The sequence below is a fragment of the Miniopterus schreibersii genome, assembly GCF_964146895.1.
Source record: "Miniopterus schreibersii genome assembly, chromosome: 7".
Lineage (NCBI taxonomy): Eukaryota > Metazoa > Chordata > Mammalia > Chiroptera > Miniopteridae > Miniopterus > Miniopterus schreibersii.
Genome location: NC_138108.1, coordinates 19,535,472 through 19,558,819, shown reverse-complemented (window position 1 = coordinate 19,558,819; position 23,348 = coordinate 19,535,472). Strand labels below are relative to the sequence as shown.

At 40.5% G+C, this 23,348-nt stretch overlaps 1 protein-coding gene across 6 annotated transcripts in view; it reads right to left on the bottom strand.

Moving 5' to 3' along the window:
* Positions 1 to 23,348, bottom strand: part of CMKLR2 (chemerin chemokine-like receptor 2) — an 81,584-nt gene that overhangs the window by 7,621 nt on the left and 50,615 nt on the right. For 3 of the 6 annotated variants that reach the window (XM_081142202.1, XM_081142200.1, XM_081142201.1), the window contains exons 2-5: positions 16,344 to 16,425; positions 7,727 to 7,801; positions 2,213 to 2,300; positions 1,079 to 1,147 (exon numbers count right to left, since the gene is read on the bottom strand). The gene's annotated coding sequence lies outside the window, so the exon portion shown is untranslated. Of the gene's footprint in view, positions 1 to 1,070; positions 1,150 to 2,212; positions 2,301 to 7,726; positions 7,802 to 16,343; positions 16,426 to 23,348 lie in introns of those variants that run through there. The other 3 variants (XM_081142203.1, XM_081142204.1, XM_081142205.1) reach the window with 3 other exon arrangements.

Below are 23,348 nucleotides of genomic sequence, written 5' to 3'. Positions count from 1 at the left end.
GGAGGTTATTTTGGGGGCATTTTTCAGTATTTTCCACTATCAAATAAAAACTGTATACCACACCCAAGATTGTACCCAAGATGTGTGGCTCCAGTAGAATATTTTGCTGCCCTTTGGATAAACAATCTCTGCTTGGAAGGTGTTAAAGCATAGCAGTGTTTTATAAAGATGCCCTGATTATTGACCCAAGGAAGCAAAGGAGGTTTAAATGTAAACCGAAGGTCGGGTATGATACTGACAGCAACTGCTGGTTAGTAAGAGGTAGAGAACAGTGACTGTAAATTGCACCCTCTATCCCTAACCCTAACCCTGGGCATAGCCTACCCTTTAATAGTGAAGTATCTTGCCTATCTGTAGCTCCCGTGTCATTTATTGCTTAATGCCAGACTTTAAAACAAATGACAATATTCCTTGGCATTATCAGGAAGAATGGAAATTTTTTGGTTTGGCTGGAAAAGAGACAACAGAAAAGGGGAGTGTTCTGGTAATGAATCCTTTGAATGTCATGCTTAAGCATTTGGATTTTACTCCATTGCCAGCTGGGAGCAAATAAAAAGGTTTTTAGGAGGGAGTGACATCACTGAATCTTTGTTTTTATAAATATCATCTGGTAGAAGTTTGGGAGAATGTTGTCACAACTGAAGTCAAAGATGGAAGGGCCTTAGGCATGAGAGTAAGAATGGAGATGAGGGATATTTGAGAGACATTCATTTAGGAAACTAACAGAATTTTTCAGGAAGCTTAGCTAAACTGAGTACATCCTTCACAATAACTTCTTTATTGAGTTGGCATTGAAAGTCAACCTCAACTAGGAAAGCTAACTAATTTTAGACATACAATCGTTTTATTCACTTTTAAAGGCAGTGAGGTTGGGAGAGAGAGTTTTTCTTTTATGAAGAAAATGAAAGAACAACTCAATCAAGTGGAAATGAAATGATACCCATTTTCACTCTACTGGGATCAAGTTCTTTTCATAAAAGGCACTGTAGGCTGACCTGCATATCTAACCCCCATGCTTCACTTGGACAGTTTAAGACGACACAGCACATACTGGAAGAGTCAACACTTACTTACGTACCGGTTGTTTTAATGCTCCACCCAGAAGTTAGTGTCCCCACTTGTACAATCCGTATGACTCTGTTGATTGCTGGGAGAAAACAGAAAGAATGATTAACCTTGGGTCAGGGAGAAACTGTTAGGCGTAACTCCTTTTCAAGACTGTAAGATAACAAACACAGATATAATTTAAATATCAGGCAATAAAGTGGTTTATGGGCTCTGAAATCAGAATGCTTGCCTTCAAATCCCAGTCTCCCCTCTTCCTGGCTTTGGCATCTTAGACAAATCACCTACTACCTCGAAATCTCAGTTTCCTCCTCACTTGTAAAATGGGAATAGTAATAGTACTAAGTCAGAGTTGCTGTGATGATCGCATAAGAAAATCCTCAAAAAGTGGCCAGCTGAGTACCTGGCATATAAATATGCTCAATAATTGCAGGGAGTACCCTGGCCAGTGTGACTCGGTTGCAGCATCGACCCATAGAACAAAAGGTGGCAGGCTCGCGGTTTCTCTTTCATATTAGTGTTTCTCTCTCTTTCTCCCTTCCTCTCTCTAAGATGAATAAAAAAATCAATCACCAGCCCAGTCGGGCACGTCTCAGCAGTTGAGCATCGACCTAGGATCCAGGAGATTGCAGTTCAATTCCCGGTCAGGGCACATGCCCGGGTTGCAGGCTCCATCTCCGGTTGGGGGCGTGCAGGAGGCAGCAGATCAATGATGACTCTCTCATCATTGATGTTTCTATCTCTCTCTCCCTGAAATCAATAAAGATCTTTTTTTTTTTTATTAAAAAATCAATCAATAAATAAATAATTGCAGCTACTGTTCTAACCAGTTTAAGGCCCAAAACAGTACACAACAGAGGGGAAGGTAGAAGAGTGGAATTTCCTTGTGTTACTTCATGAGAAGGGTGAGAAGTTTTAAGTAAAGATTTTAAAACTTGTTTTGTTTTGTGGGCTTTATATTTCTAAAAATATTCAATTTGTGTGGAGTTCACACAATATTATATGCCTGCCTTCTAAGGGCGTTTGAGTTGGGGGAACCCTGTGTCTAGCCCCCAAATGCCATTATTATCCCCATATCTGGCCAAGACTGGTGAGAAAACAGAACACTGTAAAGCATATTTCTCTTTTAAGAGAGCTGTTTACTCACCTTTGATTGAAGGATACAGTCTAGCCCTGGCCAGGTAGTTTAGTTGGTTGGAGCGTCGTCCCAATATGCCAAGGTTGAAGGTTCGATCCTAGGTCAGGATACATACAAGAATCAACCAATGAATGCATAAATAAGTGAAACAATAAATCGATGTTTCTCTCTCTCTCTCAAACCAATAACCAATCGATCAATCAATAAAAGGGCAATTCCATCTTTAAAAAATGAGATAAATAAAGGATATTATTTATCTTTCTCTCCAGATATTATCTAGAGTCTAGGCAAGAATCACCACCATCGACGATATATTTCAAAGCCTTGGTTATTGCAGCAAGAAACCCCCAAGTCACTATTTCCTTGAAAAAGGATTTCTATGTGTACGAGTAATTTTTTAGCAGGAAGAATATGGACACTGAATTTGAAAACCTTGACGGCACAGGACTTATGGAACTTTATTTTTATAGGACATGACTAGATAGCTACGGGAGATCTGAACCGTCCCAATCTATATTTTAGATCTTTTCATTCATATGAACAGTCAAAGTTAAAGCTTTAATCCTTCTTAATGTCTTCTGGGCAGTGTTATGTCTCCTGAAGAACTGATTTTGGAAGCAGCAGTCACAACAGGGTCCCTAACAGTTTACAAAACATCTCACAGATAGATACCACCCATGGTTTAAACATTTTTTTTAAAGGTTGACCATGACTATGTTTGTGTGAGTCTAGAATCCTTAACCATGACCTGAAATCGCACACAGTGGAAGTTTGTGCTGCTACCACAAGACACCTTTGTTTTCTATTTCATCATTACTTGGCACCAAAGATGTTTTGGCTCTCAATCACACATTGTCGGTGACATTTGCAGAAGTCTCGGGGCAAGATACTTCCGTTCTTAAAGAGAAGGCTCTTCTCCCAAAGGAAAAGGAACAATAGTTAAGGAACTTGCAGGACATACGGGAGTTGCAGCCACTTCCCAAAACAATGCTGTTCCTCGTTGAGAGGTAATAGTGAACTTGGTGAGGGGGGGATGGGGAACTTGTTGTGATAGCAACAGTAATGTTTTTTCAATAGCGCAGGGGGAGAAAGCGGAGGGAGGAGGGAAAAGCAACATTTCTACAACCTCCTCCCATTCATACGAGACCGTGCCTGAAAATTCTGCTGCTTTTCCCCCAGCAGGGGACAGGCGGAGATAGGATGAAGCGCAGTCGTGGAAAAGGAAAGCCAGTTGATAGAACCAAACAATTGGGTCGCAGAATGACTGCCGTGATGGCTTAGAAGGCATTCACCATGAACGCGCTCAGTTATTTTATGGAAATGAAAGCACAGCTAGGGACCTCAGCGCTCCCCTTTGTGGGGGTCGATCTACATGAGGACTAGCTCCTTGAAGGCTGCGAAACAGATTTCGAGAAGGCTGCTGGAAAACTGAAGCAGTGGAAAGGCAGGAGTCGGGAGACCGCAGGGGCTCGAGGTGGTGTCTTTGTTGGAATGGCTGAAGGGATCCGTGGAAAAGGAAGACTTTGGAGTCTGATAGGCACCTTCAGATACTTGCAGATAAGGGCAAAGTAAAGCGCTTATTCTGTGTCCAACGGTGGAGCTGGGGCACAAAATCACAAAATTTTGGCTTATTAGAAGCAAGAACTCATAGTTGTTCAAGTTAGAGAATGTTAAAAACCTATAAAACAACAAACCAAACAGATACACTGCACTGTGTGGGCACTAAGGGGGTCAGGCACAGCCTGAATGGTTGCTGGATGGGGGTACCCTAGAAGGCCTTGATGCACGTGTGAAGGGGACCTTTAACATCATCTTTTTTTTTTAAACCGCATCCAAGGATGTATTTTTTCCCATTGCTTTTTAGAGAGGGTGGAAGGGGGCAGGAGAGAGACACAGATCGATCGGTTGCCCCCGGCCCTACGGGGACCGAGCCTGCAGCCAAGGTTCTGCCCTCGGCCGGAATGCAGCCTGGGACCCTTCAGTCCGCCTGCCCACACGCTAACCACGGAGCCCAACGGCCGGGGCTGACGGCACCCTTTAAGGGCACGGATCTATGACGACAGATACTATTGTTGAACCTTTATTCTCTACTGATCAGAAAACTGAAGAGGAGGAAAATTAAACAACTTGCAAAAGCCGATTAGTTGGCAAGTAGGCATGGTTAGAATTCTCATCCAAATTCATCAGCACACAGGTTCTTAACCTTTAAGCTCCCAAAGCACAGGAATCCTCTCTCAAGAGTGTTTAAAGCAGGAGAGATTCTGAGAATGACACTGGATTTAGAGAATACTTGCTGTGGGGGGTTGTTTTTTCCTAGAGCTGTGCCTGTGGCTGAATGGAAAACAAAACAAAACAAAAGTAACCACCCATCCCTCCAAATGCGGTTGACTACATGGGAGGAAGCTGAGAACCATCTAAGAAAAAGAAAACTACTTTGGTTCTTTCTTGGACTCTTCCTCACCCCTCCCCACCCCAGGCTCAGCGAAGCCAGGGCATGAAAAGAGTTTTTAACTTTGCGCTCCTGTCAGAGCTGCCCCTTAGTACAGTGTCAGAGGCCCGCATTTACCCGGAATCTATGCTACGCCTGGGGCTGGTTCGACTCTGCTGTTAGTCACTGCAAAACGTGGAAAAGTGCAAACCAAACTTCCAGCCCAGGAACCTAAACCGACTTCCATGCAGCCCCCGGCAGCTGGACGCTGAGGACATCCAGGCGAATGCATATTCTTTCCTGCTCTTGCCAATCCTCACCCAAGGGTATTTCCCCACTGACTTTTAGAGAGAGTAGGGGGAGGGACATCGATAGGAGAGAGAGACATCAATTGGTTGCCTCCCGAACTCATCCCCAACCGGGGCCAGGGATCAAGCCCACGTGCCCTTGACCAGGAATGGAACCCATGACCCTTCAGTGCACAGGCTGAGGCTCTAACCTCTGAGCCACACCAGCCAGAGCCAAATTCATATTCTTCACTGCTCCACAGCAGGTTAAGCCCCAAGTCCCCTTTTGGTCTCTCTTGGCGAACTCCAGGCCTGCGTTTGCCCAAGAACCTCTCCTTTCCTCCCGGAACCCACTGTGATTTCTTCTTGGCCTTCAAGGGGCAGGGGTGCATATCCAGGTCCTGGCTTACCACTTCAGGCACAAGACACGGATGAGAGAGAAGAAGAAAAAAAGGGGGAAGAAAACTTTTTACCCAGTTTCTAGTTCCGATCGAAGCCCTCCAACCAAACCCCACTGTGAAGCTCTCAGGACTCCATTTCAGCCTCTATCTAACGGAGCCCTTTTCAAGGGAACTGCGTTCATTATGAGAACAGTGTCCCTTAGAGGTTGGCATGACAAACTGTCACATCTTGGGTTTTTCCCCATGCTCTTCAGTCTCAGTTTCTTATTAAAACAAAATAAGCTATTTTATCTCAGTACTCTACTGTGGGTAGTTTGTGATCCATCTCTCAACATTTGAACACACCGTTCTATATATTCAGGGGTTCCTTTACAATTCTCACAGCCATGGGAATATTTTTTTGTTGGTTTTCCCAATAGTTCAGATTGCATGACACAGGACCAAGATCAGGGTGAGGCAAGTGAGGCTGGGTAATGCAAACAGAGTCAGGCCCTGACTTCATTTAAGATTGCGATATATTGTTCAGCATAGATTTCCTCTGCATTAAGTGTGATTACTAAGCTTTTTGGCACCTGTGAAACTTTTGCCTCAATTGCCTCACCCTATCTCCCAACCTGCCATGACCCACTTAAGTCCGTGGGTACTAGGTAGCCTGGTATGTTGAAAGAGCATTGGAACTCAGGAGAGATGCCTCTAAGTTTTAGTCCTGCATGTCACTAGCTGCATGACTTTGGATGAGTCACCGTCCCACATGGTACTCTGGGTGCCTCATCTGGAAAAGACAGGTGACATGCAATTTTAAACATTTATGAGAAGCTCAAAGATGGCAGAGCAATATATTCTAGCTCTTTTACTACTTTCTGTGCCTCCAAGTAGCATCAAATCGAGTGCTTTGCACAGAGTGGGCATTTAAAAAATGTCTTCTAGTAAATTTTTTTTTTTTTTCACATTGAATCAAAAATATGGACCAAAGTCCAAAACAAAAGGCTTACACAAATGAAAAACATTCTGCAAATGAAAACAAAACCTCCCAAACAAGAATATTGTCTCTCCCTCATTCCTCCCAGAGAAAAGAATTTTAAGTCATTGCTCTAATTCATTTAAGTATGTCAAAGTCTTACTGCCTTTTTTCTCTCCAAGATATATTCTATTCAAATATTTCGGGTTATGAGCGAACCAGACTTGTGTAATCATTCAGCCTTCTGGGATTTCCTTTCATTTAAAGATACCAGTACCACCCTAATGAGTCACATTTCATAAAATGTAACATCTGTGAGAAAAGGTTATAAACATGCAGCAGTGCCCAAAACAGCTGTAGAACTGCGAAGAAACAGAATCTACACATCTTAACTAGCTCTTCACACTGAAGTGGACATAACTAGAAAGTAGTGGGAGACAACATTTGCGTGTAGCTCAAACCCCTTTTATTTTCTCTTCTTTCCTTGACTATCAAAGAAAGGAAGGAGGGAGGGAGGGAAGTACTCGTACAATGGTAAAACTTATGACTATATTTTAAAAGCTCTTTTCCTTCTTCGAGCTCACTTTATATTATGCCATCTTTCCCATTTACTTACTTTCTGACCAGTGGTAGAAATTCAAAGGAAGAACCACTTCTGAGACCTCTTAACTATATTATTTTTCAAATTGGTTCTGGACATAGTACATTTGCAGTAAATAATTTTAATATATTTAATATCTTTCATATTTGATATTACTCAACCTTGTCTCAGAAACAGAGGTCCAGTACTTGAGGAAAGTAAAAGTGACCTTCTAAAGGGCATTAAGTATGGTGGTTTATGAGAAAGAATGGATGTAGGCATGTATCTGTACTGTCCCTATCGTCTGGGTATTTTGGATAACTCAAAGCCAAGTGCTTCTCCAGGTATTCAAGTCCAAGAAAGTAGTCAGAAAATATCTTGGCGCCTTTATAAGTAATACAATATGCCTTCACTGAAGTACAGTGCAAGCAGTTTATTTCCTGATAGGACACTTGGAAAGAACTCGGTAACAATCCACTTGATACAATACAATTTCTTTTTAAAAAAATTCTACTTTTAGAGCCAGTTGCTATAGCTTTTCTGCTCATCACAGGTTTTCTCTAACAAGACAAAGTCAGACAAACCATTTCAACCTAAAGCCTGATTCTGAGTTTTGACTGTGTTCTGACTATTGAAACTGTTCAATAACTTGTGTGACTAGTTATTGAAAGCAAAAGAGCTTGGCAATTCTAAGCTCACCTTTAAAACCACCTAAGAATAGAGTCAGATTAATAGTAACCATAGACATCTTGAATTGAAGACACTTTAGTTTAGCTTGCTTTCAAGATAATGTTTTGAAGGTTCTGAAAAGAGAAATTCACAATGGCTAGTCTAAGACTTCTAAAAAAATCTAATTCTACCACACTGACCTGGAAAATGGGACTGGTAGGCGTGTCCAGAGTGTTCTTTAGAAATTGCCCGTCTTCTGCCACTTCAGAAGTCACCTGTTAAGCAACACTTGCATTGAACTTCACGCCAGTTACAGTACTAAGCAAATCACCTTCTCTGACAGGTTTTCCCAGCTGATGATATGCTTAAGCAGCAGTTACAGGCCCTGAATTATTTTGCTAAAATGGACTTAGTAAGCCTATATTAAAGAGATCCATAATATGGACTAATGGCTTACTCAGTGCCTTTTCACCACCCGTGAGAAGGGAGTGGAATGGTGCGCCCGGGAAGCATGCCAACCAACCGCCTTCACTCCATTTCATGGGATGTACACTGCTATTCACCGAAGGCAGAGAGGAGTGCCTTTGGTGACCTGTTCTGACATTTAGATGTGCTAAATTTCTGCCCAAATGCAAGCTTTCTCCTTGACCACGAGTTCAATGTGAGTCAAGAAAGAGATGTGACAGCTTAAAAAAAAAAAGGTAAGTTTGCCCTTGAGCTTTTTAATAGAATTGGGAGAGTATTTGTCCAACTCTCCTAGAACTGGTCAGACTGCACCTGGGGGTATTGTCTTCTTTTCTGGGAATTATAATGTAAGAGGAACAATGATAAACTGGAGCATGTCCAGAAGAGAGGGAACAGGATGGAGAGAAAGCTTTAAACTACATCATGTGAGGAGCATTCAGTGAACTGGTAGAGGCTATTTATCCTGGAAAAGAAAGGGCGGGGTAACTTTTTCAAATGTTTCAAGGGCTGGCACAGAGAAGCGGGAACTGTTTTATCTGCCAGATAAAACCAAGAATATGAGGGGGAAAAACCTTTTAGCTCAATGTAAGGCAAAACTTTCCAAATGTTATAGTTGTTTAAAATTGGCATTTGTTCATTTAATAAATATTTCTTCAGCATCTACTATGCGTTCTAGGCCCTGGAGATGCAGTAGTGAATAGCAGTGGAAAGAAGCCATGAGATTTCATTTTTGGAGGATGGCACATTTCTCATAATTGGAGATGTTTAACGAGGCAACCATAAATTGAGGGTTTTGTAGCAGGAAATCAGGAATTAAACATGACCGGACTTGGTGATGTCTAAAGTTCTGCCAATCCTAAAACTTTATGTTGTGGTTACTCTAATGGTATAGTGATGAAGTTTGATGGGTCACCTGGCTATTGGTCAGGATGTACAATTCTGATTATGTGGCTTAGCCAGTCTTCTATCAGTCAATACACATGCAGTGATGCCTCTGCTAAGTTTCTTAGAGGGGTTGGGTGGCATGGAGGGTAAAGAGAAGGGACACTATAAAATTTCTTCCACATGTAATGTACAGAGAAGGAAAACGATTTTCCTTATGTCCCATATTTATCCCCAAAGAGCTGGTTGCCATTTCTGTTACTTTTATTCTTTTTCTTTCTTTTAAAAAAATGTTGTTTATTGATTTCTAGAAAGAGAGAGGAAGGGAGAGAGAGAGAGAAAGATCAATTTGTTGTTCCACTTATTTATGCATTCATTGGTTTCTTTTATGTGCCCCCTGAGAGGAGACCATGTAACAATAGAAAATTATAAAATAATGTCCACTATAGTCCTGATCAAGACAGAGGACAACTGATTTGCGTATAGTTCAATCTGGTAATTCTCAGAGGTGTCAAATGTCCTCTGGAGTGCAGAAGGACACGTTGTTCTATCTCAATAGCATCCATAGGCTTGGTCACATCTTTGGTTTGGGAAGATGGGGTCATCTTTGAAAACAGGGTCCCTCTGATCTTCATCTAAATATGGAGCAACTAACTCCATAAGAGAATAAAACTGGAAGATAACTCATCACAGAATGAAAGCATGACCATGATTATGAGACCTTTTGAAGAATTATGAAATGCTTGTAAATTTCTCCTACTGATCATGTTTCTATTATCCACCCTTCGCAAGTGATTCATAGTAAAGGCCTTAAGCTAAAAATAAGTATTTGTGGAGCAAACAATAATATGGAAGTTGGAGAGATTTGTGACAAGAGAAGTGGCTAGTAGAGTGAGCTTCTGAGGGAGAGGGAAGTGTTATGAGTTCCTGGATCCCCTCCAGGATAAGAAAAGGACATGGAGCCCGGCCGGTCGTGGCTCAGCCATTGAGCATCGACCTAGGATCCAGGCGACTGGGGTTCGATTCCCAGTCAGGGGTGTGCAGGAGGCAGCCGATCAATGACTCTGTCATCATTAATGTTTCTCTCTCTCTCTCCCTCTCCTTTCCTCTCTCTGAAATCAATTAAGATACATTTTTTTAAAAAAGAAAGAAAAACAAATGGAAGCTGGTTGAAGCCTGGTTCTGAGGCTGAGTAGTAGAAAAAGACAAATGTATTCCCCAACAATGCATCACTGCAGTCTACACAACTCTTTGCTCCTTACTACATTCAGATGTGAAATTAGAGTACAGGTAGGTCCTTCCTAAAGAAGACAATAGGAAGGTAATAGTTCAAAAGCTAGATCGAGTTGCATTTCTTACACTATGGTTATCTAGATACTCTTTAAAAACTCTCAAATCAGTGGAAAATCATCTTTTTAAATGTATGGCTGAGCTGGAAAGAAAGGAAGGAAAATCCTCAGTGGCCTGAACTGAAATGGGAGCAAGAATCCAGAGAGACATCAAAGCTGTTGGTTGTCCTATGGACCATGTGGCCTTTCCTTTGCTGTGACCACCATGCAAAGCGCAGAAGGTAAAATGTTGGACCTGGAAATTTTCTGAAATGTTTGGACTCAGTAATTCTCCAAGTGTTTGGTGAAGGGGTTGTGTGCATGTTAGTGGCCCACTTTCAACTCGGCCTTAGCCATCACTTTCTACTTTCTATTTGCACAGAGCCTCAAGTCATCCAGAGGTCCCTTTTCAGGTCTTGGCAGTGTACAAAGTCCTCGACATGGGCACAGCCCTATACATGAAAGTGGCTTTCTTAATTTTTAAAAAATTTTTATTGATTTCAGAGAGAGGAAGGGAGAGGGAGAGAGAGAGAGAAACATCAATGATGAGAGAATCATTCATCGGCTGCCTCCTGCACGCCCCTAACTGGGGATCGAGCTCGCAACCCAGGCATGTGCCCTGACTGGGATTCGAAACTTGATCTCCTGGATCATACGTTGATGCTCAACCGCTAAGCCAGGTGAGCCAGGCAAAAGTGGCTTTCTTGATTGCCAGGTATATGTCAGAGATTTCCAAAGCTCCTCTGTATGTCTCATTCTCTAATTTTTCTTTTAAAGCTTTTGGTTAGTTTAATGCCTTCCCTCAACTGGTATCCATTACCTCAGGCAGCTGCAACATTAAGTAATTGCCTGTAATTATTTTTGACAAATGCTTATGGATAAAAAGCTTTTCACACTGGTTGAGCTCTGAGTTAGGTCAAATATAGACAGCCTTGCAAGTGAGGTTTTTCAGGGAGCCACCAGACAGGTCAGACAACAATTCTCTGGGAATGAAGCTTTGACAGAACTCCAGCTCCTTTCTGTTGTTTCCAGTGGCAGCCAGGCTGCTAGTCTTCACCTAGAAAGCAGACTGTTAGTTTTTAAGAATATCCCATGCTCAGCTGGGCGTGGCTCAGCGGTTAAGCATCGACCTAGGATCCGGGTGATTGGGGTTCGATTCCAGGTTAGAGCACATGCCCAGGTTGTGGGCTCAATCCCCAGTCTGGGGCGTGCAGGAGACAGCTGATCAATGACTCTCATCATTGATGTTTCTATCTCTCTCTCCCTCTCCTTTCCTCTCTCTGAAATCAATAAAGATATATTTAAAACAAACCAAAAAAAAGAATATCCCAAAGCACAAGATGCCGAGATGGGCGAGGGCAAGGTAAAAATGCCACAAATCTCACTTCTGTTACTGAGATTGTGCTTGCTCTTTCCTTCCTTCCTTCCTTCCTCCCTCCCTCCCTTCTTTCTCACTTTACCCAATTGTTGCTAACTTTTAGGTAATTCCCAGAGTCCTGAAAAAGCTGATTCTGTTTTGCCAGTTTCTTGTTACTTTTATGGAGTAAAGAATTTTTTGAGGTCCTTACTTTGATATTTTCATTAATGTCACCTCCGTAGGGAGTTCGAACAGGCATACTTTGTACATCTGGAAACCACTTGGCCCAAGTAGCATAGTGTTCTTTAAAAAATTAGGCTTGCCCGGCCAGGCGTGGCTCAGCGGTTAAGCGTCGACCTAGGATCCAGGGTTCGATTCCCGGTCAGGGCACATGCCCGGATTGCGGGCTGCAGCTGATCAATGACTCTCTCATCATTGATGTTTCTAGCTCTCTCTCTCCCTCTCCTTTCCTCTCTCTGAAATCAATAAAGATATATAAAAAAAAATTAAAAATCAGGCTTATGAAATTTAAGAAGAGGCATATAGCCCACCTAATAGTTAAACTCTTATGGAAAAATGTACAATGTTCTACCACCTCCTTCTCCTTCCTAAACTTGCTTTAGCTCTAGAGACTATAAAAATGAATGAATGAATAAATGAATTAATGGATCAATAAATCAATAAATTTGTGGCTCATCAAAAGGTCCAGTACCCAGACTTACATAGAAAGGGCACTCAAAGAATGGTGCTGAATCAAAATAGATTGGCTCAAAATTGGCAAAATTTTTCTGTTTACTGTTATATCCTATCCTACTCATAACATTAAATCTTTAATTTTATATTTATCCCATAGAAAATTGTATAATCTTTTATAATGAAGATTTCCCACTTAATTTTTATGGGATTTATCTTAGTTTGGGTAGAAAATGAGCCTTACAATATAATTTTAACTAATTTTTTTCCATATGAGAAAGGAACAAAGAAACAAGGAGGAACAGAAGAAAGGAGGGAGGCAAGAAGATACTCTCGCCAGCTGTCAAGGTGGTGGCCACTGACAAATTATAGAAGTATTCTGACTAATACACAGCAGAGATATAATTATTTCCATCAGAAAACTCTTAACTAGCTCAATTGAGGGACAGTAGTTAAAGAAGCCTATTTGGAAATGATCCAAAAAGATTGTTGCGTCTTAATGTCTTTTTTAATTTGTTATAATGAATGAGTCATAATATTTTAAGAGGATTAAAGCTGCTTATAATGAGAGCACTACAGTTAAAGGACTAAGGACGCTTTAGTAACAATATGATATGATTGTAATATAATACAATATGATGGGATAAGATAATGTGAGTTTTTCATTTTTTACTAGCAAATTACAAAACAAAATACTAAGCAGCTTTTAATTTTGTTTCATTCTTTGTCAGAGACGATGTGAAGATTAAGTAGAACCTGGCTATACACACACACACACACACACACACACACACACACACTCTCTGAGTTAACTTAATTTCATAAGTGTGTAATAAATTGCTATAATAAATCATTTTATGTCCTTACTTCTCTAATGACTCTATTTAATTAATAACGAATATAAAAGCAGGACTTCAATTAGTACTCTAGCAAACACAGCCTACATCTTTCAAAATTGTTTTATCTTCATTAAGTACTTAAAATCATCTAAGAAAAAGCAAATGGGATTTTTCTCAGTGCTTATGACATTATCTTATGACTTTCCAATTTGAAAAACACTCTGAAAAGTAGGACGGTTCTTCAAGACATCTGGCCTGGTCTCTTTAGGAAATCTTTGTCACAGAAAAACAAATAGGGGGATTATTCCAGATTAAAAAAGAAAAGATACAAAACTAAATGTAATATGTGACCCTTGATTAAAAACTGATTTTAAAAAGCTATGAAAGATATTTTGAGAATAATTGTGGAATTTTGATGTGGATTGGATATCATTAAGAAAGTATTTTTTGGCCCTGGCCAGGTGGCTCTGTTAGCTGGAGTGTCATCCCCTACATCAAAAGGTTTCAGGGTTGATTCCTGGTCAGGGCACATACCTAGGCTTCAGGTTTGATCACGGTGGGGACGCATATGGGAGGCAACCAATCGATGTTTCTCTCACATCAATGTTTCTCTCTCTCTCTCTCTCTCTCTCAAAAAAAAAAAAATATATATATATATATGTATTTTTTTCAGCCCCGGCTGGGTAGCTCCATTGGTTAGAGTTTGATCTCTAGTTACACATACAAGAAGCAACCAATAAATGCATAAATAAGTGGAAAAACAAAATTGATGTTTCTCCCTTCCTCTGTCTTTCTAAAATCAATAAATTTAAATTTTAAAAAATTTAAGCAGTTTTCATTTTCTTAGGTGTGTTAATGATATTGTTTTGTAGGAGAACATTCTTTTGGAGGGTGGTGTATGCTGAATTTTTTAGGGCTATGTGGGCTGAGTCTACAGCTTGCTTTCAAAGGATTCAAAAAAATATAAACATCATAGTTGTCAAGCTGAGAATGTATAACCTGATTCTTATCATGAAATATGGTGAACAGAAATATTTCCTCCTTAAAGAAAAAACTTGCCCTAGGTCCTGGGAGAGCAGTTAAGAAACAGCCTCCAGCTAGCAGCCCTTGAGGGACTACTGCTACTATTCAGAGCCCCCTCCCCCTTGTCCAAGGTCATGTCCTTCAACGATCACTGCAATGGCGGTACAAAGGCCTGGCCATTTTGGGCCAGCGTGAGACAATTCTGATAGGTCCATTTTAGCTTTAGAGTGGGCTGTGGCTGTCAGTTCTACCTTGCAGCTCAATTTTTCCTCTGCCCAGTTGTCCCCCACCCACCCACCTTCCTTTCACACACAGGTATGGATCCTAAGGGCACAAACTAATCAACATCTGATCATTAAACTCTGTCCCAGAGTCTTCTAGGATAACTCAACCTGTGACATGGATGGACATCAAATAACCTCCAAATGAGGAATACTTTAAGTTTGGTTTCCTTAAAAAATGCCAATGTCACAAAGACAAAGAAAGGCTACGAAAATGTTCCAGATTAAAAGAAGCTAAAGAGACATGACGACTAAACGTAACATATGATGCTGGACTGCATCCTGTACTGCAGACAAATTAAATGCCCAAAAGAGCATTATTGGATCAGGTGGCAAAATTGGAATATGGATTGTAGATTTGATAAAAATATTGACTCAATTTTAAATTTCCTGTAGTTGATAAGTGTACAATGGCTATGTAACAGAATGTCCTTGTTTTTAAAAAATAGACACTGCCTGGCTGGGCGTGGCTCAGCGGTTGAGCATCGACCTGGGATCCAGGCGATCGGGGTTCGATTCCCGGTCAGGGCACATGCCCGGGTTGCGGGCTCGATCAATGACTCTCTCATCATTGATGTTTCTATCTCTCTCTCTCCCTCTCCTTTCCTCTCTCTGAAATCAATAAAAAAAAAAAGATATAAAAATAAATAAATAAATAAATAAATAAATAAATAAATAAATAGGTTTTTTAAAAAATAAAAAAAATAAAAAATAAAAAATAGACACTGAAATATATAGGGGAAGGGGCATGATGTATGCAACTTCCTCTGAAATGGTTCTGAAAAACTCCATACAAATATACACAGAGAAATTTAAAAAGCAAATGGGGCAAAATTTTAACAATTAGTGAGCCTAGGTAAAGGGGCTATAAGAGGATTCTTTGTATTTTTCTTGCAACTTTTCGGTAATCTTGAAATTCTTTTCAAATAAGAAATTTTAAAAGGATATATGTGTGTGTGTGTGTGTGTGTGTGTGTGTGTGTGTGTGTGTGTGTGTGTGTATAAAGAATTTCAGATCAACCAGGTATAGCAAAATGTTAAAATTGATCTAGGTTATAAACATATGGTTGTTCTCTGCACTATTCTTTCAACTTCTCTGAATGTTTGAATTTTTTCATAATAAAATTTAGAAAAAAACCAAGGGCCAAGATGTTTGTTGTTGCTTGACTCTAAGGTTTGCAAGACTATATATACCTTTTGGAGCACTATGCCTTTATTTCAAGTTGCTGCCTCAAGTTTAATCTATCTGTGATTAACTGAGAGAACATAGATTAGCATACCAATTAGACTCTTAAAGTTTCCCCCTCTATAAAGTAGAACTCTTTAAGTCATTAATTATTTACTTCCTCTCTCAAAGAAACTCCATTAGATGTACGGTGTAAACTCTGAGTATCGAAACTTTCTTTTCATTCTCTGCTATATTCTTAGTTGCCAGAACAATGGCATGTGCTCAGTAAATATCTATTAAACGAACAGGTGAGAAAGATCTAAAATAAATATGATTTTGGTATAGGTTAATAATTTTACCTACTAAACATTAACTCCTACCATTACGGCCAAAATTAAATTTGGTTTGACCTTTTGCTTGTTTTCTCTTTCTTACTGCAAGTTGGGAGAATCTGAATTCCAGAATTATTTTAGCAATCAAGTTGTTAATCTGGATGGACCTGAGCCAGGACGTGGTTGGAGGTAGCGCTGCCGGGCTCCAGGAGGGAGCGGCAGAGAGCTTTTTGAAAGCAAGCCCTTCAGGGCACTTAGGTGCAGAGTGACCTTGAGGAACCAGGTGCAGCTGCAGCTGAAGGCCTAGGAGGGGAGGCCTCACCACAAGGATCAGGCCGGCTTGAAACCAGAAGAACCTGTGCTCTACCGCACTAGAAAGGGGTCCGGAGGCTGCATGAAGCCACGGGTCAGAAAGTATAGCTTATTTATTAGCCAAGTGTCAATACTCACTGAATGAGACCAGCAATGAGGAGAGCTGCAGGAATCGATGAGCCAGGAGTCAGAATGTAGAAATCAGGATTGGAGCAAGAACCTAAACAGTTGTGGAAACAGGGTTCATTAGTTTTGTCCTAATGGATGTGTGTGTTAACCACAAAACCACCTTCTGGTGATCATGACCTCCTGGCAAACACTGGAGACTTGCTGATTGTGCCGGTGGCTAACAGGACTCAGTCCTAAGGGCAAGTGTCATCCTAAGACACACTCTGCTGTCTTATCAGGGCAGCCTTTACATTCTGCTTGACCATACTCACCACTTCCACTTCCAGCTCAGAATCAGAGAAAGTTGAACAAAGCACAACCAAGAGCGTTCAATTTTCATTTTTGTCCTTTTGTACGGCCCTCGGCTTCTCATTTTCAAATCTAGAGAGCTGCTAGCTCCCTTGGCAACTTTTATTTAAAATAATTTGTTTAGATTTATAATTAGTTATTTTGCATCGAATAATAAGCAGTACCCTTTTAAGTAACACACGCGGCAAATATCTGAAGTGTTTTCAAGGTGGCATCTTACACCGCTTTATGGGACCACGCGGCCCAACCTCTTGACACACGGGAGTGGAACATCAGCAGTAAGGTCAGTGCCGCGGTCCGAACGCAGAGCTGCACTGGGGGACACGATTTAGGACTGTGGGACACGATTTAGGACAGGCAGGTGTTCTGAGAAATTTGATTAACGATCGGGTTTTATTTCAGGTATTTTCCCCATTTGTGGTGAGAGTACTATGTAATGTTTCTCCATTTTCTTCTGAAACTTATTTCATTAACACTCAGCTGTTGGCCTGTACTAAGGTTTGGCCTGTAAGAGGACTTGACTACACATATCACCTGTGTGGCCAAGCGGACTGAGCACAGCAAACCAGAAGCACTACAACACTAACTTCCATGGATTTACCTATAATTCTGCAATAAGAAGTCCTAGAAAGAAGCTATTTTACTTTCATTATGAAATTTGTGAGTTTTGGTTTAATATTTTTTATACTGAACTACATATGAAGAAGGATAACATAATTTTTCCAGCATATGTAGGATGTCAGTAAATATTGTAAAGAACTTCAAAATGGGTAAAAGGATTCCTGGGCATCCAGCCTGGTGTGTCTTCTCAGGTTTTTCTTGCCTGTGATTGTCTTTGAGGTATTTTACAGTTGTGTAAGTTGTAAACAACTTATATTTCTGCAAATGACCCTTGTCCATAGAAATACAAAGGAACTGTGTCTAGTGGAATGCGATTGATTATAGGCCCTGTGAGTACTGGCTGGTTTTGCAACTGTTTATAAATTCATTTCAACATTCCTGATGGCCTATATATACACGTGGTACTTTGAATTCTCCTTTTAATCCATATCATATTTTTTACTTACTTTCTCATTAATTGATGAGTTAAAGCCTTTGAAACATGTTAACTTCATATTTGTCTGTGAGTCATGATTTACCTGTTTAACTGGAAATTTGTACCTTCTGACCCCCTTCACTCATTTCGCCCGCTCTCCACCCCTTCCTCTGGCAGCCACCAGTCTGTTTTCTGTATCTCTGAGCTTGTTTTTAAAAAAATTATCTGTTAATAAATCTTTAGTCCAAAGTCACTGGGAGGAGAACTGAGAGCAAGGAGAGAAGGGTAAGGATGTGGTTCAAGTTTTTAAAAAAATGCATATGAAGTTTCTTTCTGGCCCATTCAATTTCCAAAACCTTAATTTACCTTCCACTCCTAGGATAATGATAAAAGTGAACATCAGGCTGGGAAGCACTCACTTAGAGGAAAGGGGAGAGGGAGGCTGGGAGTGTGTATGTTTAACTGCAATACCAGGCGAGCAGGGCAGGACTTAAGGGGAAAGGTTTCTGATACCGCCTCGGGTTTGATATTACCAAGGGAAATTCTTTCTTTAGGGATCCCAGACTCTCTTCCCATCATCCCCATCTGTTCTCTCTAAAGACTGTATGTTAGAAGCCAGGTCCTTAATATGGTTGTTGGAAATGAGGACCGATAAGCAAGATTAATGTGATTGTTTAACACAGTATGTCAAATATATGTGAAATATGTGCAGCTTTCCTTCTCTCCTTTTATTTATTTTTTGCAGTTAGACTTGAGGCCACTTTAATCCCGGCTGCAGCTACTCAAACGGAGGAAGGGAGCTAAACCAATGTTCTAGCCATCCCCAAACAACAAAATAATTGGCTAGATGTGGTGCTTTGCCTGAGCGCAATTTGAGAACACTGAATGTCTTCCTTGGCCTGAGGATACTCTCGGCCTCAGCAAAGTGGGATAAAAAGAAGCCACAGCAGCCCCAAAGAAGTTGCAGTTCTATCTAATCTGTAACTGCCCTTGCCTCATCTCTCCCTTGGGATATCTAAATATTTCTAGGCTGTTTACACAGACTTATTTCTACATACCCCTCTCCAGGCGGTCTTCTTTCCCTCCGCCTTCTTTCTCTTCTGGTGCGCTGGTCTGTCCAGCTGTTAAACCCCCCTGTCTCCCACCAGTGCCTTCTCGCCCGAGTGCCTGGCGGTAAACAATCGCCAGCATTTCTGGGCAGTACTTAAGAGCAGCTAGGAGCTAGAGGCCTGGAGTGACAGACCTTGTTTTCTCACCGCAGTGCCATTTTTCATCTACCTATGCGGCCTCAGGAAATTAGTTAAAAGCTCTACGCGTCAATTTCTCCATCTGCAAAGTAGGGATAATCCTATCTACTTTATTGGGCAGCTGCGAGGATGAAATGAGGCAATTTCGTGAAGCTCTGGACCTGATGTGGTCATCTATTGCTACTGCAATTTCCTCCTCTGTCTCCTATTTCCTATTTCACCTCTATTTTTAGTGTTCTTATGTCTGGTACTAGTTTTCTTATTTCTGGTACTAGTTCACAGCTTTCCCCTCAATCCAACATAGATACTAACAGGTTTCAGGACATGCTACCCCAAAATAGGGCACCTTGGCCTATTAAATAGTTCATGCTGAAGGAATCTGAGACAGTGGGTGTAGGCAGGTCTTTTTTACTTTCCCCTGAGGCAGGTCATAAACCCTACGTGAGGGTGCCTCTCCTTACCCAGAGGAAAGGAGCATCTTTATCTCTGAAGCCGGAGGGACCAGCAGAGGAATCTGAAACAACAGGACTTGCTACATTTCCACCAGTTTACTACCTTTGGCTCATGACCCTTTTTCCCTACCACATTTTTCCATGACTCTCCACTTTTCATCAAACACTTAAGAAAACACTCACTTGAACGGTTTCTTCAGGTCTTCATTATAAAACCTTTATGAAGTTTCCCATGTCATTTACCACTTAAATAAAATTTGTATGCTTTTCTGTCCTTTAAATAAAAATTAATATAAATTTCACATATAATTGTATTTATATTATGTAATTTACATTTATTTAATGTTTTATAGTTACTATAAATACATAAAAATTAACATCAACTTGTTAACCTGCCTTTTGTTACAGGAGCTCTGGCTGAGAATTTAGAAGAGGAGGAGGGAAGATATTTTTTCCCTCCCCTCCAATAGTGAAATCAAAGGCAGTGGTCACACGTATCGTATCATTTTTTTATTACAATCAATTTCGTTTTTTTCAACTACGATCTGGGAGAAAACCCATCAGCAAACCATTGGCAATGCCTAGCTAATACTAAGACCTGATGAAGTGTGAGATGCCGTCTTTATTAGTCCTTTTATTACGGTGGATTATGAGATAATTCACATAACTAAGATATGACTTTGTTGAAAGGTACTAAATTCTTGGGTTTCCAGCTAATTTAATGACCAATAGCTCTAATCAGAGAGCTCGTTTGATGATATTATTTGTAATTATTTTAGATAACATTTTGGATTTCTGTTTCATCCTAAGAGAAAACATGAGCTGAAAGATACCACTGCGAGCAGCAAAACAGTGGTTGCCTGCTGTTACGGTAAAGCTGCATTGCGCTCATTCCTTCCCTTCCAAAAGCAGGACATTCTGATCCTGTGATAATGTTCCACTAAAGGAGTTTATTTGTTTTGCATCAAATGATTTGTGTCGATGAGTTCATTGTTTGTGAGGAAGATTCATACAACTTAGCTAGGCTTCTTGCTCTAGCCTCACCGACTGCTGTAATCCAGCTAGCCAGAGAACACATCGATTGTCTGCCTCTGCAAGGAGAACACCAGCTCTTCCAAAAAATTCCTGTTGGGGCATTCTCTTATATTTGATGAATAAATTATTTACCGATTGCTTGAGAAAAACATAAAAAGGAGGTGGAGGAAATGGTTATTCTTTAGTAAATTACTAAACAGCAGCCAGAGGTTTCAAGCAGGTTCCATTTGTCATGGCTAGAAAAGAGATCTGAGTTTTTTTAAACCAAGCTTTTGTTTATTTAAGGTTGAAATAAATAAGTGGGTGTTTTCCTAAATATTCTAATATAAAGTTAAAATGGAGAAACACTCTCTACAATCAGTTTTCCCCTCCCTGTGTCTGGGAGATTTAATACATTTCTGAGGAAATCAGAAAATACCACTTTTACAGAGTGGCGTATTATAACGACTCCTACCAGACAAGCCATTTCACATGTGTGCTGAAATTCTCCTTCCCCATTCACTCTCTCAAAAAACAAAAGGCAAACAATAGAGAAATGCCATATTTATACAAGAAATATCGTTCCAGAGCCAGGCATCTCTCTCTCCCTGACAAGGCAGGAAAAGCTTAGCCATTTTACTGTCTTCTACATTTTTTCCCATCTTCTTGGTCAGTGCGTTCAAAGAACTGTAATTAAGTATATATTTTGTATGTGTGTTGATTATGTAAAATCACTCCAGAGGCGACTGGTTTCATTTTGAATAGAGTTAATGAAATGAAAGCTCGTAGGAGGGAAAATGACAATCAAGCAGAAAAGTCATGTTTAATATTATCTTTGCACCTGGGCAACATAATACATAATTTATATCAACTTAGTATTTTCCATAAGGTAACCAAACAACTGATTTGACTAAGCTTTTATTTTCTGAATTTGCTAGTGGTTTTGGAATTAAGGAGAAAATCACCAACAATTCTAAAGGGTAAGCTGTATTTTTAAATGTTACTTTCCTGACCTCCACAAGCCTAGCCCACATTTAAATCTGGATCCCTGCTTTACACTCTTCACTTACAATTTTTAGTTATATACTTAAATGCTTATTTGATAAATGTCTCTCTCCCACTGATATCGTTGTAATTAGCTAGTTACTAATAAAAAGAAAAGAGCCAAGGGAAGGCCAGACATTAAAGCTGCAATTTCACACTCCCCAGGGAACACTGGCCCACTCCCTACAGACCACTGTGGGGAAAGAGTCCAACAAAGGGAAGATAGATGCATGGCCAGTAAAGTTGGGGTGACATAGGAAAAGCACTTGCTTGTCACACCTGACACCGGACAGGGATGGTTGGCCAGAATGGGAATGGCCGCTGCAAGCATGTGAACATCTGGGAATGCATAATCCCCTAAACAAAGAAGTTCACTCTCTTGGGCTCCTGCTGCTCCTGTTGCATATAACTCTTGGCTTGTGGGGCTCTTTTGCTCCTGCTTCCTTGCATTTGCCCCCATGGCCCATGGCCATGCAGACCCCACACACAATGGATAATGGACTATAGCAGAGAAACACAAACTGAGCTGGCCTGATGCTGGACTGGACCTGGCTGCAACATGGAAAGGAAACTCTGGGCACTAGTTCTGATTTTAGCTCTCCTGAAGCTCCAGCTATACTTCTTCTATGACTGCACTAAGGGAAATGGGACTTTGGAAACCCAGGGGTGTAATTCCACGGAAATAAAGCTTTCTACCATATCTCATCCTCTCGTGGGGGCCTCGAGAAATGCTTATTCTGGCGGTACCCCAAGAACCCCACTTCCACGTGCAACCAGGGGACACAAGCCCCTCTTATATCCTGTACCACCACCAGGCTGTAGTTTAGCTTACCTCTACACTGCAGAGCCTACCACAGCGTCTGGCAGAGTGGACCTCAATAATATCCACTGGCTGGTGGAAAGACAACTCAGTGGGTTTTGATAAAAGGCATTCATGCTGATAGGCATCTCAACAATAACCAACATTTCATTTTTCTGAGACGGCAAAGGGGAGTTTGAGAAGGGAATTTAAGTTCTTAATTATCATCAACTTCATTCATTCCTGTGTTGAGAACCTCTTTTTATTAAAGGTGTTAAACGAATGTTGATCACCTAGGAAAGCTAGCCTTATTCCTGAGAGGTATTAAATTTGTTCAGCCACTTCATTAGACCAGGACTTTTGATTGACAACAGGTCCGACTTCCATGGAAAGATGATGGAGAATTTTCTCCAGTTATTAAGAGCAAACTAGATCCCTGTGAAACATACGGTTGTCTAATCATGTATTGCTTATAATTAAAACCAGTTCACCTAACTACATTCAAAAGGAAGCAAATACCAAGCACACCTAAACACACAATATCATTTAACACATTACGGTAATACCTAACATTTCCTGAGGACTTAAGTGCCTAAGCAACTTTACATGCATTTTCACATTTAATTCTCACAACAATCCTGTGAGGTACTATTATTCTACTATTATATTTCTATGAGGCTAAGGGAAGTTGAGCAATTAGCAAAAGTGGTGAAGCCCACACATGACTTCTGGGGCTGTCTGACTTCAGGCATTTCTTTCCTAACCCTTGTACACAACCACTCTGTTAACTGTTTATCTCCCTTGCTAAACTATGAGAGCCTCAAGGACAGGGACTATGTTTTACTCATCCTCGTATCTCAAATACAGAGCAGAGTGCAGGAAATATAATAGAAACCCAATAAAATTGTAGTGAATGAAGGAGGAAGTGCTTTCTCAATATCAAAACTCTATGTGTTTAGTATAGTTTTAATGTTAAATATACTTAACTAATGTGTGTAAACAAAATACACAAATATTTATATAATAAAATGATTATACATAAACATATCTCACTATTTTTATTAAATTAGTAAC